This window comes from Pseudopodoces humilis, chromosome 12 (assembly GCF_049639895.1).
Source record: "Pseudopodoces humilis isolate 2021_Gansu_Grassland_sample_001 chromosome 12, ASM4963989v1, whole genome shotgun sequence".
Classification (NCBI taxonomy): Eukaryota; Metazoa; Chordata; class Aves; order Passeriformes; family Paridae; genus Pseudopodoces; species Pseudopodoces humilis.
The window spans coordinates 7,719,274-7,735,654 of record NC_142211.1 but is presented as its reverse complement, the minus strand read 5'-3'; the positions used below and the strand labels follow the sequence as shown (position 1 = coordinate 7,735,654).

At 42.1% G+C, this 16,381-nt stretch overlaps 1 protein-coding gene across 1 annotated transcript in view; it reads left to right on the top strand.

The window, feature by feature from the left end:
- LOC148183329 (arrestin domain-containing protein 3-like) overlaps window positions 1-16,354 on the top strand; it is a 69,051-nt gene extending 52,697 nt beyond the window's left edge. The window contains exon 10 of the transcript XR_015773616.1: window positions 15,967-16,354. The gene's annotated coding sequence lies outside the window, so the exon portion shown is untranslated. The remainder of the gene's footprint in view (window positions 1-15,966) is intronic.
- The last annotated feature ends 27 nt before the right edge of the window (window positions 16,355-16,381 follow it).

The window sequence follows — 16,381 nt, the reverse complement described above, 5'->3', positions numbered from 1 at the left end:
CGGTCTCCATTATTATGTTAATATATAACATAAACCAGACGATTGGGGATACCAGTATCATAAAGTCACCCCAGGACAGACTGATGGACCTATAATCTCCATGATCCTCTTTTCATCCTTTCTTGTAGGTGGGGGTGATATTAGCCTTCTTCCAATTTCCTGGGCAGTCCCCCGATCTCTGTGACTTCTCAAAGGTTACGGAGAGTAGCCTTGCAATGATGTCAGCCAACTCTCTTAACACCCTTGGGTGGATAGTGTTAGGGTCCATCGATTTGTTGGGGTCAAGCTCCTGTAACAGTTCACATGCCAACTCTTTCTCCATTGGCAGTAGGTCTGTGTTTGCATCAAGCTGGATTTTTGTTCCCAAGGCCTGGGGCCCAACAGTGCTGGGTAAAAAACACAGAGAAGAAAGTGTTGAGAGCCTCTAGCCTTTTCAGCATTGTTGTTGACTAATTTATCTCTCCTGTTTGACATCAGGTCCATATTTTCCTTCTGTTTCTTACTGTTTACATACACAAAGAACCCTTTTCTTTGGGTTTTTGGCATCTCTGGACAATTTCAATTTGGGCTGAACTTTTGCTTTTCTTACTGCTTCTCTGCATGCCCTGGCAGTGCCTTTGTAGTATTCAATAGATATTTGTCTGCTTTTCCATCTCTGGTATGCTTCTCTTGGTTTTGAGCAGACTTGGAGGCTTGCAGTTAAGCCAAGGGGGTCTCTTGCTCTGCCTATTTCTTTTACCTTTAAAGGCAATGAATTGCTTTTGTGCTTCCAGGGAAGCATTCTCAGAAAAACTCCCAGCCCTCACTAGCACCTTTATCCTCTGTGGAAGCTTCCCATGGAATCCCTCCCAAGTGAGCTGTGAGCAAGCTGAAGTTTGCTCTTCTAAAATCTAATACTTTTGTCTTAATACTAAACTTTAGTGTTCTCAGCTGGCTCTCCGATTCCACAATATTGTGATTACTGCAGCCAAGGTTATCACTAACAGATATTACAAAGCAGGTTTGCTTGGTTTGTGAGAAGCAAGTCCAGCAGTGCCTCAGTTCTGCTTGGCACATCTAATGTTTGTATGAGGAAGCAGTCCTCTACGTATTCCAGGAACTTGATGGCTGATATATGAGCTGCTGTATTGTTCCTCCAACAAATGTCTGGGTAGTTGAAGTCATCCATGAGAACCAGGTTCTGTTGACCTGAAGCTTGTTTAAGTGACCCAAATATTGCTCCATTGGCCTTATCATCTTGGTTTGGAGGTTGGTAGACTAAAACTATTATAAAACTGAGCCAGAGTATCAGTGTTACCAGCCATACTCAAATTAGTTTGCTGAGAATTGCTCTGATTGCTCCTGGACTAGTCCTGAGAGCTTTAAAACAAACAATTTATAACAAAAAATTTCCATTTTAGGGCCAGTTCTCTTCAACGTCTTCATAAATGACTTCGATGCAGGACTTGAAGGTATACTAAGTTTGCTGACGATAATAAAATGGGAAGAGCTGTTGACTCCCTCAAAGGCAGAGAGGCCCTGCAGAGAGACCTTGACAAATGAGAGGGCTGGGCAATCACCAACAGTATGAAGTTCAACAAAAGCAAGTGCCAGATTCTGAACATGGGATGGGGCAACCCTGGATGTACAAGACAGACTGGGGAACAAGAGGCTGGAGAGCAGCTCTGCAGAAAGGGAACTGGGGGTCCTGGTCGATGCCAAGTTAAATATGAGTCAGCAGTGCCCTGGCAGCCAGGAGGGCCAACCATGCCCTGGGGTGCATCAGGCACAACATCGCCAACCAGTCAAGGGAGGTGCTTGTCCTGCTCTGCTCTGCACTGGTGCGGCCTCACCTCAAGTCCTGGGGGCAGTTTTGGGTGCCACAATATAAGAAGGATATAAATCTATTAGAGAGCATCCAAAGGAGGGCTGCAAAGATAGTGAAAGGTCTAGAGGGGAAGCCATATGAGGAGTGGCTGAGGTCACTTGGTTTGTTCAGCCTGGAGGAGACTGAAGGGAGACCTCATTGCAGTCTACGGCTTCCTCGTGAGGGCAAGTGGAGGGGCAGGCACTGATACTGATCTTTTCTGTCTGGTGACCAGTGACAGGACCCTAGGGAATGGCCTGAAGTTGTATTACGAGAGGTTTAGGTTGGATATCAGGAAAAGGTTCTTCACTCAGAGGGTGGTTGGGCACTGGAACGGGCTTCTCAGGGAAGTGGTCACAGCACCAAGCCTGACAGATCTCAAGAAGTGTTTGGACGATGCTCTCAGGCACAGGGTGTGTTTCTTGGGACTGTCCTGTGCAGGGCCAGGAGTTGGACTTCGATGATACTTGTGGGTCCCTTCCAACTCAAGATATTCTATGATTCTATGAAACAAACAAAAAATCCAACAACTTTAATCATACATTCACCTAGAATGCAAGAAATTATATAGAAAAAGCACTGACTCCTTGAACGTATTCTAAAGAAGAAATTAATGATGGAGCTATTAGGTCTGATCAGTGTTTTTATGCTAGAAATTTGTAAATGTAAATTTTCTTTTCAGAAATCACATTCAAAAAAACAAAAAACAACCAGCCACCACCAACAAAAAACCCCACCCAAAGCAAAAAACCAACAACAAAAACTATTGTCTGAGACATGTCTGATGTTGACTATTTAGAAACTAATTCATCGTATGAATCCTTGTGCAATGAAACAGCTCAAAAGGGAGGGGAAGGAAAGCTGGTGTTTCTGTATTGTGCTCATTCTTACAAAGTTAGGCCTTATTTTTGAGGCTTCATAAATATAATAAAATAGGCTGTTCCATAAGTGGCCTTTATGAGGACATGAAAGATATTTTATGTTCCAAAAATGATGACAGGGTGATTAAACGAGAGTCACATCTTAAGTTTGATTCAGTTCAAATGTTTAGGCTTTGATAAGCAAGAATTGGAAATTGGGTGACGTCTTATGCTGCCATTTTTGTGACTGTCCTTTCCTTCAATCTTTTCCAATCAGACAAAATTTTACAAGTTAAAATTGTTGGCATAAAAGGGCATTTGATGATTTTACTTTTTTTTTTTTTTTTTTACTTTTTTTTTTTTAACAGACTAGGGAACAATTGTTGATATACATAGCATTGAAGCACTTATCCCAGTATATTGGAAAAATTATATATGAAGCAAAATTGACCAATGTTGTCATAATTGATGTTGCATCACAGGCTGTGATCAGAGTGAAAAATTCTAAAACGTTATCAAATAAAGATTTCCCACTTAAACTTTTTTATTAGTTGTTCAGAGGCATTATAGGTTCATAGTTGTAGCCCAATATTTGATATAGAATCTTGATCTGAATTAGGAAAAAGTAAAATCCAAGCATTAGAGACAAAGTGCAGTATTAAATGTTTGCTTTATAGATTCTATTCTATGTCTGGGTTTTGGTTGTTTCTTTTTTAAATTAACTTTTGGTGCTGAATATGTCCTTATGGACTTTAAGAGAACTATGTGGAAAACAATTTTTTTTCTATTGTTCTTCCTTGTGAAAAAAAACTTCAAAATTTTGTTTAAATGCTTTAAAATGCTTTAATTGTAATCTGCAAGATTGTTGTGACTTAAACATTTAATATGTCTTTGTGTAAAATAACAGCCATAAGGATCAAATTACTATCAGAAATGCATATGCTATGTATCAACTACATAGGAAAAAACTATTTCTGGAGCTACACCACTGATTAGTACAAGAGCTGAGTTTCAGCACCTTCAGTTCCTTTGTCTTGTTTATATCAATGGTTTCTTAGGGCTAGGTTTCAGCTGGGAAGCTATAATACAATCTCCTAAACTTAGAAAATACCAATAACTTACAGGATATGATTTATTTTTTTTTTTTCCGGACACTGCTTAAAAATTACTATGACTCGTGACCTCTGTTCAAGTTATTTAGTGTTTTCCAGTACATATGGTGGGGGGTGGGGATTGCACTTTTTTGTAGGGGTGGGAAGAAACAGGGCAAGGGGACTTACTTTAAAGGACAGAGAACTCAGTGATTTGCAGTTGGGATCTGAAGGTTGATTTGTTGAACTGGGGTCAATAAGGTGTGTCTTGCTGTTTACTTAGAAGTCTAATGTTACCAGATGTTGAAAATCACTATCTGTGATTTGTGTTTTGGTCAGTAGAGCTTTGCAAGATATTAATACAGCTCCTCAACATTCCAGAAATTAAGCACTGCCATAGCATCTTGTTTCTGTATACTGCACACAGCTGAACCTCTGAAAGAATGAACTATCATCATTTCTTGGTATCAAAGTGTCTTTTGACCTAAGGCAAGGTTCACTAGGCTAGCAACTGGGACTCAGGAGTCCAATAAATGCTGTTCCTGACTGTTGGTGTTAAAGGTACCGAAGACCACTAAATTATCATGGTATTGTTACAGGAGGCTTGATGGTGTATGCTACTAACATAGACAACCCAAACATTGGATCTAACTCCTTGTATAATGCAAACTGCAGACTTCCTAAATGTGTGAATTATTGTGTCAAATAAAGCATTTTTATTTAATTTTGAATTTGTAACTGCCAACTAGGGAGAATCCAGAAAGATCTTTTAGGGTTGGGATTTTTCCCATTAATAGCACTGTGACTCATTTGTGCCTGAGTTTGGATTGAAACCAATAGGAAATATTAAAAATAAGGTTGTCTCTCATTATGCTTATAGACTCAGAATTCCTTTATAGATGAGTGACAATGATTAGGATATTTTTTCTAATAACAGCACAACCCTTTTTAATAACTAAAGTTTCTAATGCTACGTGGCAATGTCAGAATTTAAATTATCATCAGTGTCATTTAAGGGACAGACATTTTGAGCATTTTTGTGCAACATTTTCTTGAAATTACAGTTTTAGACCACAACCACTGCTCATGATTTTTTTTCTACCTTTAGGTTTATTGCTAGTGATACCTTAAAGACCTAGAAATAAAACAGCACGCTTTTGAGACAATGTTAGTATAGGAGGTAATATAATATAAAGGCTGGTCTTTATTGGAGGGCTCCAGGGGCAGATATGGAAAAATGCCCAACCCACATGGGGTGAATACAGTTTCATAAGCTTGGCAGATTAGCATAATTGACAAGAATCCCCAATTAGAAGCACAAGTGAAGTAATTCCCCTCTTTTGGTTCCACCTTTTCTGTGGCCCCCCCTTTAGATAGAAACTAAACTTTGTTTATGAAAATGTGTCTCGAAGAGCTGGTTTCAACCTTGGCTCCCAGGAAGAACCAAGATAGGATAGGGGCCTTGGACCCCTGGGGTTTGGAGTCTCTGGAACGTGTTTTGTCTTTCTGCCTATCAGGGTAGGGAAAAGTACTAGAGCCAGCTAGGACCTATATAACTGTACAACAATAGTCTACAGAGCTACAAATATATATATATGAAGGAAATATAAAAGCAGAAATCATTTTGGCAACACTAGCATGAATAAAATATTGGAAATTACCAGTTTTATTCTTTGAGATATGGGGGGGGTTCATTTAAAAAAACAAATGTTTTGTATTTCTGAATATTAAAATACCTCTACATTCATACAAATCTGTGCTATACCAGGATATAAAACTAATGACTCTATCAGCTATACATAAAAAAATATAAAAGGGTGATGAATCATAAAACTCCAATATCTGAGAGATATTAGGCAACATTGCAAAGCTGATCAATTTTTTTTCCCCAGTTATCTAGTTAAAATAATACTTAGTAATCCCTTTTTTAATTTAAGCCTTTCATGTTTTAGGAAAATCAGCCAGTAATTTACCATAAACTACAGCTACCTTAGTTTTTTGCAGGACAGCAGCACTCACAAAAGTTCAGCTACAGAATCAAAGAACATTCTTCAGAACAGATAGAGTAAGCTTGGCTTTTGTCCAGTAATGAACTTTCTACAGGGACAATTCTTTGCTAATGTGAATGCTGCTGATTTGAACCGAATCCTGTGAATCAAATTATATGGCTATATGCAACTGCAAAGAGTCAAGCGTCCAATGTGATTTTTCAGTAGGCTTCTGTTACAAGATGACAGCTGCTCCTAGGAATATTGATTTGACTGGAGAGTCCAGCCTGACTCAGTCTAGTCACAGACTTTCCACACTCCATGAATTTTGAGCAGAATCTTCTTCAAAGATTCTCAGGACTTTAGGAGATGCCAAGGAGTTATACTTGCATGACAGTTAAAAAGGATTTATTTCTTTTCTAGTGAAAGCAATGTGCAAAGACATGTCATCAGACGTGTTTCAACTGCCCTCTGAATGATATTCTTGAAATAGTGTGGTGGTTTTAAAGCACTAGCTAAAAAAATCACCAGAAAACGTACTTATCTCTTGCTGTGAGATATGAATTAGGAGAAGGACAAAACAGGCTTAAAACTTAAAAGGAATAAAGAAAGTTTATTAACAAAACTACAAGAATAAGAAACCAGAATAAAACCTCCAGAAACTTTTTTTCCCCACCACTCAACCTTTCTTTTATCTAACTGACAACCTAGAGAGAAATCCTGGTGGTTAAAGCAGTCCCAACATTGCAATAGTCTTTTCATCAGTTTTTGTAGAGAAAAGGAGTCTCCTTTTGTCAGTCTATGGAGAGTTCTCTGTCTTATTAAGGACTTTTGGATTGGGTTCTTTTTCCCTTTGAACTGAAGATTGATGAGAGGGAGGCTTGTTTTCTCTCGTTCGGTCTCAGTTGTTTATTTTTTCTTATCAGCATTACAAGGTACAAAGAGCTACGTGCACTAAGATAGAAAAGGGGTAAAATGGCTAACAAAGATCTTCTTCAAGGTCTTTTATATGTCCATTTACCCAATTAACAGGTGCCAACTAAATGATTTTTCTTAGTGACCCAATGACCCAACACCTGTGTGCTGCACTGCGACATTTTCTACCCAATCACCTACTACTACCCAAAAACCCCTAGGAGAAGAACATGAAGGAGAAAGAAGGACAAGAGACAACACCCTAAATCCTCCATCTTGTCTCCTGTTCTCTAAACTGCTTTTTCACCCAGTGATTTAAGAAACTTTCTAATTTACACACTTACACTTTTCCTATCTAACTTTAGCATTTGTTTTCATGTATCACCATGAAAACATGCTCATGAATTTCATATTATATGAAATTCAGTGTTTTTTTGTGAATCCTATAACTAAGTATTAGAAACAAGGGCACACAATCTGTATCTCAGACTCCAACAGTTCTCCACAAGAAAAATAGTTTTCTCATGGCTTTTCATTCCCCTGATGCCAGCCGCCCGGAAAACTCTGCCATCAGGCTCTCCTCCCATTTCACACCACTCTGATGTGTGTTCATGGGCCATGAACTCAAGGGGTGTCATTTTAAGGATGAGTTATTCAAAGGCAAAAGTTCTTTTCATTTGTCTCTGTGATCATCTCTGGGAACAGAGGTTTTCTCTTTTTCTCCTTGGGGACCACAAATCTTCAGCAACTCTCACTTCTCTTTCTCTGTTCCAGCATCTCATGGGATCACAGCTACTTCACCATCTGCTCAGATCTACACTTTGAAATACTTCATTCCCCCCAAAATACTCTTTCATGAATTAAAGCAGTTTTTCAGAACATTATTGTCCATCTCCATAGCCTTACCAAAAGAATATTTCAGCTTATTAAAGCATCTCTTCATTCTCTTCTCATCTGAAGCTCGATTCTTTCCTTCACTAACTGTGATAGTTTATGTTGTCTCTACATGTTGATCACCTTCACTTTCTTTTCTCTGGAAAAAGGATTAAATCTGCAGGTCTCATCTGGGGAGTGAAAGAGTTAAAATCTTGCCCAGGTCTTGTGGATGGTCACGTGATCTCTGCCGGAGCAGAGGCTGGGGCTGTTTGCGATGGAAAATTTTCGGTGGCTGTGCTGGGGGAGGGTGGCGAGCATTTCAGCAGCCAGGCTAGCACTCCGAGGCAGCACGCCGCGGGCTGATGGCTTCTCCTCCCTTTACTCTGCAGTCTCTGGTGAAACCCAGCAGCGGCAGAATTCCAGCTGAGCCAGAGACCGTCCTGGCACGGCAGCACAGCTGTACAAGGCTCAGCGGGCTTCCCGAGGGGGCTCGGCCCTTCTGGGAAGGGGCTCCTGCCACTTCACAGTCTCCATACCCCCGCCCAGGAGTTGCTGGAGTCTAGCAGGGCTAGCCGGAATTCTGTTACCTTTCACAGCCAGAAACTAGGAGAGAACGAGAAACTCTCGGGCTTAGGTTTAAAAGGTGGTAGTCACAGGTTGATCTCACTTTTCAATGGTCAAAAAAAGCTGTCAATTTTCAGAGCTGGCCAGCTATTGGCTGGTTCTCAGACAGAGATCTCCCAGCAGCTTCCAGCAGCCTCTCTCAGAGCCCTAGCTTTCGTGGGTGTTCTTTACTTTTTTTTTTTCTTAAATGCCAATCTATCACAAATAGGAAAAAAGTAATCTATTTGTTCTCTAATCGTTCACTTCCTGTCAGCTGCACCTTGCTCTTTTTAGAGCTACATCTCCATATCTCCTGACCTAGTGGTAGCTTCTGAATAGAGGCTAGATGATGCTGTGACATACAAGTTGAATAGTTTACCTTTAATCCAGTTCATAACATGAAATATTTGGAATTTAGAAGGACATTGTATTTTTAGTTTGTTTCAAGCACCTTGCTATAAATGTTTGTCACATTTGAATGAAAGACAATACAACAGGGAAGGTGAGAGCATGCAATTTTTAAGGGGGTAGAAATATACAATCACAAAAAACCAAACCAACCCCAAACTCATATCCAGGAACTAATACTGAAGTGCAAAACCAGGTATTAAGCATTAAGTTTGCCTCTTCAGCAGTAGAGTCTGATCCCTTATACAAGAAAAACAAAAATCTAAGATGGTGAATCACCACACATGACAGCACTGTCTGCCATGAAATCCCTCTACAGGTTCCCACTAAGGACAACAGAGAGAATTATGAAGTGAAAGATGATTCCCCTCTTGTTCCTGTGCATCAGGCTATTCTAAAGTATGCCTTTGATGTGCCTGCTCTTCAACAAATGTTGGGAATGGGAGAAGTCAGAACCTGTTAGCTGTTCATTGATTTAATAAACTTTCTGTCTAAAATGATTTTATGAGTGGGATGTCATTCAGTCTTTCTCAAAAGAGATATGGCACTTGTTTTAAACTGAATAAAATGGGAAAACATAAGAGGAAGGAAAAATCACTACAAAATCTATTAATTTTTTATTTTTATCTGAAAATTCATGCAATTATCTAAATAGAAACAATCCCTTAGTGTCATCAAATTGCCTAGAATCCAAATTAAACTTCCCACTAGAGCTGGTCATGTTAATGTTCAAGGCAAATTTGTCATGCTTGTCCATTAGTCAGTGAACAGAATATAATAGATTTTTCCATGTTTCATTCAGCTCTGTAGAAGATATAAACCATTTACTGAGTAATGATTTGGTTTTTTAAGTGTTTATTACTTGCATCCTAGTTTTAGGGCCAATTCTAAATCAGTTGCAGTCTGTATGGTTAGCCAGTCCATTTTTATTGGTTAACATTGCTAAGTTCAGAAAACAGATCACCATAACATATCAAAGTGTGCTGAGGAAGGTTATGGAGCAGATCATCTTGAGTGCGATTGCATGGCACATACAGGACAACCAGGGAATGAGGCCCAGCCAGCATAGGTTTAGGAAAGACAAGTCCTGCTCGGCTAACCTGGTCTCCTTCTATGACGAGGTGATCTGCCTAGTGGATGAGGGAAAGACTGTGCATATTGTCTATCTGGACTTTAGTAAAGCCTTTGACACTGTCTCCCGCAGCATCCTTCTGGAGAAACTGGCTGCTCATGGCTTGGATGGGTGTACTCTGCTGGCTGGATGGCTGTTGTTATAAATAGCCCACCACAATTGGGTTGGTCAATCAATAAGGCAATTTATTAATTCATTGATAAGGGACGAGTAAGCAGCACTGGGGATGTTGGAAGTCTCTGCTCCACCAACATGTCCGCCTTTACCTCTGGTCTCTGCCTCTTTTATAGGCAGTTTCTTGTTGGGCTGTGTCATGCCTTCTGTGCTGCAGTATGTGAAAAATGAAGTTTACTGTCCTGTTAAATTTTAAAAAGGTTTAATAAAGACAATAAGAGACATAAAATAAAGCAAAGAGTAATGGCCGGGTGCCTTGGCATGCTGCCAAGAGCACACCTGGTATCTTTTGGAACACTCTTTTTATCCCATCCTGCTGCGAGGGTTTAATGCATATTCAAACTTTTCCAAGAAGTATTTTGCATGGTCCCTCCCTGCCTTTTTAGAGCATGCTCCGTATGATTTTTATTTCTTCTAATCATCATTTTATTTTGGCTGGGTTTCCTTTCTCTGCAAGTGGCCAGTGCTGATAACAGTCTGGGCCCCCTTGTCCTGCCACTGATGACAGCCTGGGCTTCATGTCCTTCCGCTGTCAATGGTCTGGTCCCTGCTGCTGATAACAGCCTGGCCACCCATTGTCTTGCCCACTGGGGTTATCTTGCCTTGTCCAGATGAGACATAGCCCTAACATTTGAAATTCTTCTACGCCTAAAACTTGCTAAGAGAGAAAATATAGCAAAAAGCATATAACATATAACAATTATCCGAATATTTGCGAAAAAGCCAATATTACAATATGAATTCACAACAGGTACAAGTCTGGGCAAAACCCCAAACATGTTGGCTATCTGCCAAGCAGCAGTGGCTGGAAGCCCCCACCAGGTCTGGACAAAGCTCCAACATGTTGCCAGGTTACACTCTTAGCAAGCAGGTAACAACAGTAACAAGTTTTTACATGTTCACACAAGCTCGCTGTTTCTTTATACATAAAGAGTGGGTACAATTCATAATTCAAGCAATTACATAGTGGCAAAAATACATAACAGCAAAAGCTAACAATTCACAGCCAAGGGATTTAAACAAAAATAATGAAATCATTATCTTTTTCTTTGTCTCATGTCCATGTTTTACTTTAAGATCAGCATTCTTGTTTATACTGATCCCATGGTGTTTCCGTAATGACACGAATCGCTATGTAACATCTCACACTGTGGAGTCTGGTGAGTCGGCCAGCAGTGTGGCCACTCTTCCCTGGAGAGAAAGCCCATAGGCTCCAGCTTGCCCCACTCCCCCTGAGGGAGAAACCCTAGTTACAATTTTGTGTACCCCATGCAAATTCTATGTATCCCATTGGTTCTTCCCCTTTGCTCTGCCCTGGAAACCCCAGCTGATATAAACCCCTGTTTGCTCTGACTCTGTGGCTTTTCATCACTGGACCTCTCCGAGGAAGGAGCTGAATAAAGCCCCTTGAGGAATTCTATATGAAGGCTCCATCTCTTTCCTTCTGTGTTGCCTGAAGAGCTGCATTTCACTCAACAGCCCTTTCCAGGGCTCAGAGCTGAAACCACAGAAGTGGCTGCAGATGTGCCTGTGCCTCCGGGATGTCCATCCCCAGGACGCTTCTCTAGGAAGGCCGTGGCACCTGACCACCACCCCAGCCACGACAGATGGCTGGGCCCAAAGAATTGTGGTGAATGGAGTTGCATCCAGTTGGCAGCCAGTCACACATGGTGTTCCCCAGGGCTCAGTATTGGGGCCAATTCTGTTTAATATCTTTATTAGTGATCTGGATGAGGGGATGGAATGCACCCTCAGTAAGTTTTCAGATGACACCTAGCCGGGTGGGAGTGTTAATCTGCTTGAAGGTAGGAAGGCTCTCCAAAAGGGATCTGGACAAACTGGACTGATGGGCCAAGGACAACTGTAGAAAATTCAACGAGACCAAGTGCTGGGTCCTGCAATTGGGTCATAACAACCCCATGCATCATCTTTGTGGTCCTCCTCTTGTACAGAAAATCACGCTATGAAAAGCCAGTGTCCATAAAGGAGGCAGAGGAGTCTTGCAACTTTGTTTGAATAAAGGGAGAGAGTCCACTGGGGCACATGCCAGCAGGGTTGTGTCTCTTGAGGTTTCAGAGGGCACAGCCTCCTTTTATCCTTGTTGGGGATTGGGTGTCCTTCCTTTTGTTCTGGCTCACCTGGGGAATTTTTTGCCCATCAGTGGTGGGGAAATCTGACTGCTGGTGCTTAGTGGGTGTTTGAGAAACACAGAGTCCAGCTGGGCCCGGGGGGGAAGGGGGGCAGGAAAAAGGGAGGGTGGGGGCAGCTGGGGGCTGTCTGGTTTCTTCAGCTTCAGAGCAGAACTCTCGCGGGGAGCTGTTGCAGCTGGGAGAAGGGAATTCGCCATCATCCAGATGAAGCTGCTGCTTCTTCTTCTCCTTCTTCCTCCTTCATTTGTGGCCCTCGCACCCCCTGTCCTGCTGGGACATAGGGCAGTGCCAGCCACCACTGCGGAGCTGCTGATACACCTCAACCACCGGCCTGGGATCTCTGCTCATTGCTGCCATTCCAGCAGGGTGTTCCTCAGAGTCCTGCAGGAGCACCGGGACTGACTGCCCGAGGGGGTTTGTGAAGCAAAGCCTCTCTCTCCATCCTTTCCTGTCTCGGCCGAGAAGGCTGTCAAGGGGTGCCTGGTTCTGTTTTGTTGTTAATGCTGTAGTTATTGTTTGTTTGTTTGCCTCGTTATATATACTAGTAAAGAACTGTTATTCCTATCCCCAGATCTCTGCCCAAGAGCCCCTTGATTTTCAGAATTATAATAATTTGGAGGGAGGGGGTCTACATTTTCATTCCAAGGAAGGCTCCTGCTCTCCCTAGCAGACACCTGTCTTCCAAAACCGAGACACTCAGGAAATCAAAACGGATAATGGCCCAGGATATATAGCCCAATGGACCCAGGATTTCTTAGCTTGTTGGGGAGTGAAGCATAGCACAGGTATTCCAGGTAACTGCACAGGACAAGCTATTATTGAAAGAACACATCAGGTACTGAAAGGACTGCTTGATAAAAAAAAAAATGGGGGAGGATGGGCTGAACCCACAGGATAGAGTGCTGAAAGCAGTTTATGTTATGAATCATCTATGGTTAGTAGGTAATCATAGTGAACCACCAGCAATTACACATTACTCAGGCTTGCAGTAAGATTCTGAACTGGTACAGCACTGACCAAAAGTTTGCTTTAAAATTTCTGTGATAGGGTTATGGGAAGGACCTGCAGATTTATTAATGTGGGGGAGGGGTTATGTTTGTATCATTACAGACAAAGGACCCCAATGGATTCCAGAGAAATGGGTTAGTCCATGTCTTGAGAAGGATACTCTCAGAGTATCCCTGATATTACCAATGAACCAACAACCAGCACTACCTGAAAACATCTGTTGCCCTCAGAACTGTGAACGCTTTTGCTATCCTTGGGTGAGATTAGAATGCGTGGGGTATGGATCAGATAGGTGGTGTGAGTTTAGAGGAGGAAGTTTCCCAAGGTGTATAGAGTGCAGACATAGGCACAGCCAAGAGTTCAATACCTGGGTGGTGTTATCCCAAGTGACAGGAATAACGGTTAATTCCCCTGAACCTGTCGAGAAGCACTGAGTTTGTTTGAGAGTCAAGACCAATTGGGACAGGCTATTCAGTGGTATCATAACGAACTTTGGAAGCTCGAGCAAAAAGAGAGTAAGCATAAGATCAAGGATATTGAACATGGGAAAAGAATGTTTATCCCTGGGACTTGGGGAGTTAGACCTGATCAGTGGGAGCAAACAAAGGGGAGGTGGGAACAGACAAACCAAAGAAGATGGAATAGGAGAAGGGCTCAAAGAGCAAGAGGCTCAGGCAGTTTGGATTTTATCCCTGATCTCATAGAGGAAGGTTTCTTTACCAATGATCAAGATGAAGAATATTCTGAAATTAGAGGTGCAGGTTTTTGGGAGTCTTTGTTACTTGTGATATGTGGCAACATCTGTAATGCAGAAGAAATTAACCCGCCAGGATGGCATCAAGAGAATATGTGGCTTACTTGGGCCAATGCTACTGGAGTGGATTCCTTTTGTTTATCCTTAGCCATGCCAGGAGATCCTTTTGGCACATGTTTAATTGGTATCCCAATAAGTAACTTTACTGGTTTTGCAATATGGATAGGAGTTGGAGGAAAGCCATATGTGGGAATGTCTTGGTTGTAGAAGACAGGTGTCTGCTAGGGAGAGCAGGAGCCCCCCTTGGGATGAAAGAATATAGACCCCCTCCCTCCGAATTATTATAATTTTGAAATCAAAGGGCCTTTAGGCAGAGATCTGGGGATAGGAATAACAGTTCTTTACTAGTATAACCAGGCAAACAAACAAGCAATAACTACAGCAATAACAAGAACACAGAACCAGGGACCCCGGGACAGCTTTCTCGGCTGAGATGGGATGGGGGAGAGGTTTTGTTTTCACAAACCCCCTCGGGCAGTCAGTCCCGGTGCTCCTGCAGGGCTCCGAGGAACAGTCGGCTGGAAACAGCAGGGATGAGCTGAGATCCTGGACTGGTGGACGAGGTGTATCAGCAGCTCCGCGGCGGTGCCTGGCACTGCCACACGTCCCGGCAGGACAGGGGGTGAGAGGCCGCCAACAAAGAGGGAAGAAGGAGAAGAAGCAGCAGCTCCGCGACCCAGCACACCAATGTCCTTCCCCGAAGCCGAAGAAAAGCCAGCTAAAAAACTGTCCCCACCCTCCTTTTCTGCCCCCTCCCCCCCCCCCGGGCCCGGCTACTCTTTGTCCGTTGTGAGCACCCCTAAGTACCGGTAGTTAGGTTGTCCCAGCACATAATGGGTAAAAATTCCCCGGGCAGGCCAGAAGGACAAAACAAAAAAAAAAGGACACCTAACCCTCAACAGGGAACAAATAGATCAAGTGTGGAGAATCACTGGTGTAACATAACCAGAGGTGGTAAAAAATTGGACACGTGCAAAAGGTTGGGGATTAGGCTAAATGGCAAGGGCTTCCAAGCAGGTATGATAGCACAATCACTGAATGAAAGTGGATTAGAGCCTCAAGAGCTAGACCTGTTAGGATCGATGCCTGGAAATTACTGCTCATTCTTTAACTACTTTCAAAATCCAAAATCAACTGATATGAGCAATGTTTTAGTCCCACGTCCCAAAAATAAATAGTGTCATTCTTAATCCCAATTCTCCATGGTACAAGAACATGACTAAATATTGCCACAATTGGACTTACCCTGAGAGTGCTGGTGCAAATGCAACTGTAAGAAAACTTCCACCAGGTATCTTTTTAATCTGTGGGGATAGGGCATGGCCCTCAATTCCAAGTAATTTGTTTGGTGGACCTTGTTATTTAGGAAAATTGACCATGTTTGCCCCTACCATGCGCAAGATGCTGAATCAGACTGTTTGGAGAGCGGGACATAACAAGGGAACTAAGAGAACAATCACAGACTTAGGGCCTGACTGTAACAATAACGTACAGTTTTGGGGTGCTCCAGCACGAATAATAGCATCATTCCTTACTCCAGGTGTTGCTGCTGCTCAAGCTTTGGCTACGCTTAATAAGTTGGGATGCTGGACAGTCAAGCAATTAAACATAACTTCAGCTGTTTTAAATCAAATGCTCACTGATGTAGATAGCATTAGACACAGCACACGGCAAACTAGAGCTGCTATAAATTTTTTGCTGTTAGCACATGGGCACAAGTGTGAGGAGTTTGAAGGAATGTGGTCTCTGACCATTTTCCATCTATTCACGGGAAACTCAAACAACCACAAGATACATGAAGAAATTGACTGTGAATGATTTGGGTTTAGATGAATGGTTTAAGGGATGTGGAATAACTGGATGGTTGAAAGATATTGTAAAGGGAGCTTTGTTATTACTATTAGTCATTACTATATTGCTTTGTATTATTCCATGCATAGTAAGATTGGTGACCCGCTTGGTAGAAAATACAGTAAAGAGGGTTTGGCTGGTGCAAGAAGAAGGGGAAATTGTAGCAATGTATCTGAACAACTTAGGCCATAGTGTGCTCCAGCCAAACCGTATGTGGAATTTCTTATCAAACCCTCTGGAATTCGTCCAGGTTGCTGAGACATAAACTGTTCTAAAATAAGAAAGAAGAGGCTGAGAAACAGAAATACAAGACCACAAGAACCAGATAACAGGGGATGGTCAAACACCTGGACTGTGACCAATCACATATCCTGAGAAGTGCGTGCTGAACGCGTAGACAGAATAGAGGCACCAGTCAAGAAATGCGTGATCGGCGTGTGCAGTAGTTTTAGAATCTATAAGTAAGTGCATAATGTAAACAATAAACGGCTTCTGCGTAATCATATTGGTTCGTTGTTCAGAGGTCCTGAGCTCCTGCATGCTTATGACCCTTGAACCTGTCATTTTACCCCAAAGTTCAGAAGTTCAGGCTTGTGCAGACCCAGTAAGTAGTACTGTTTGTTACTTTGTAGCAAAGCCTTAATATTGGCCACGGGTTCTCGTTT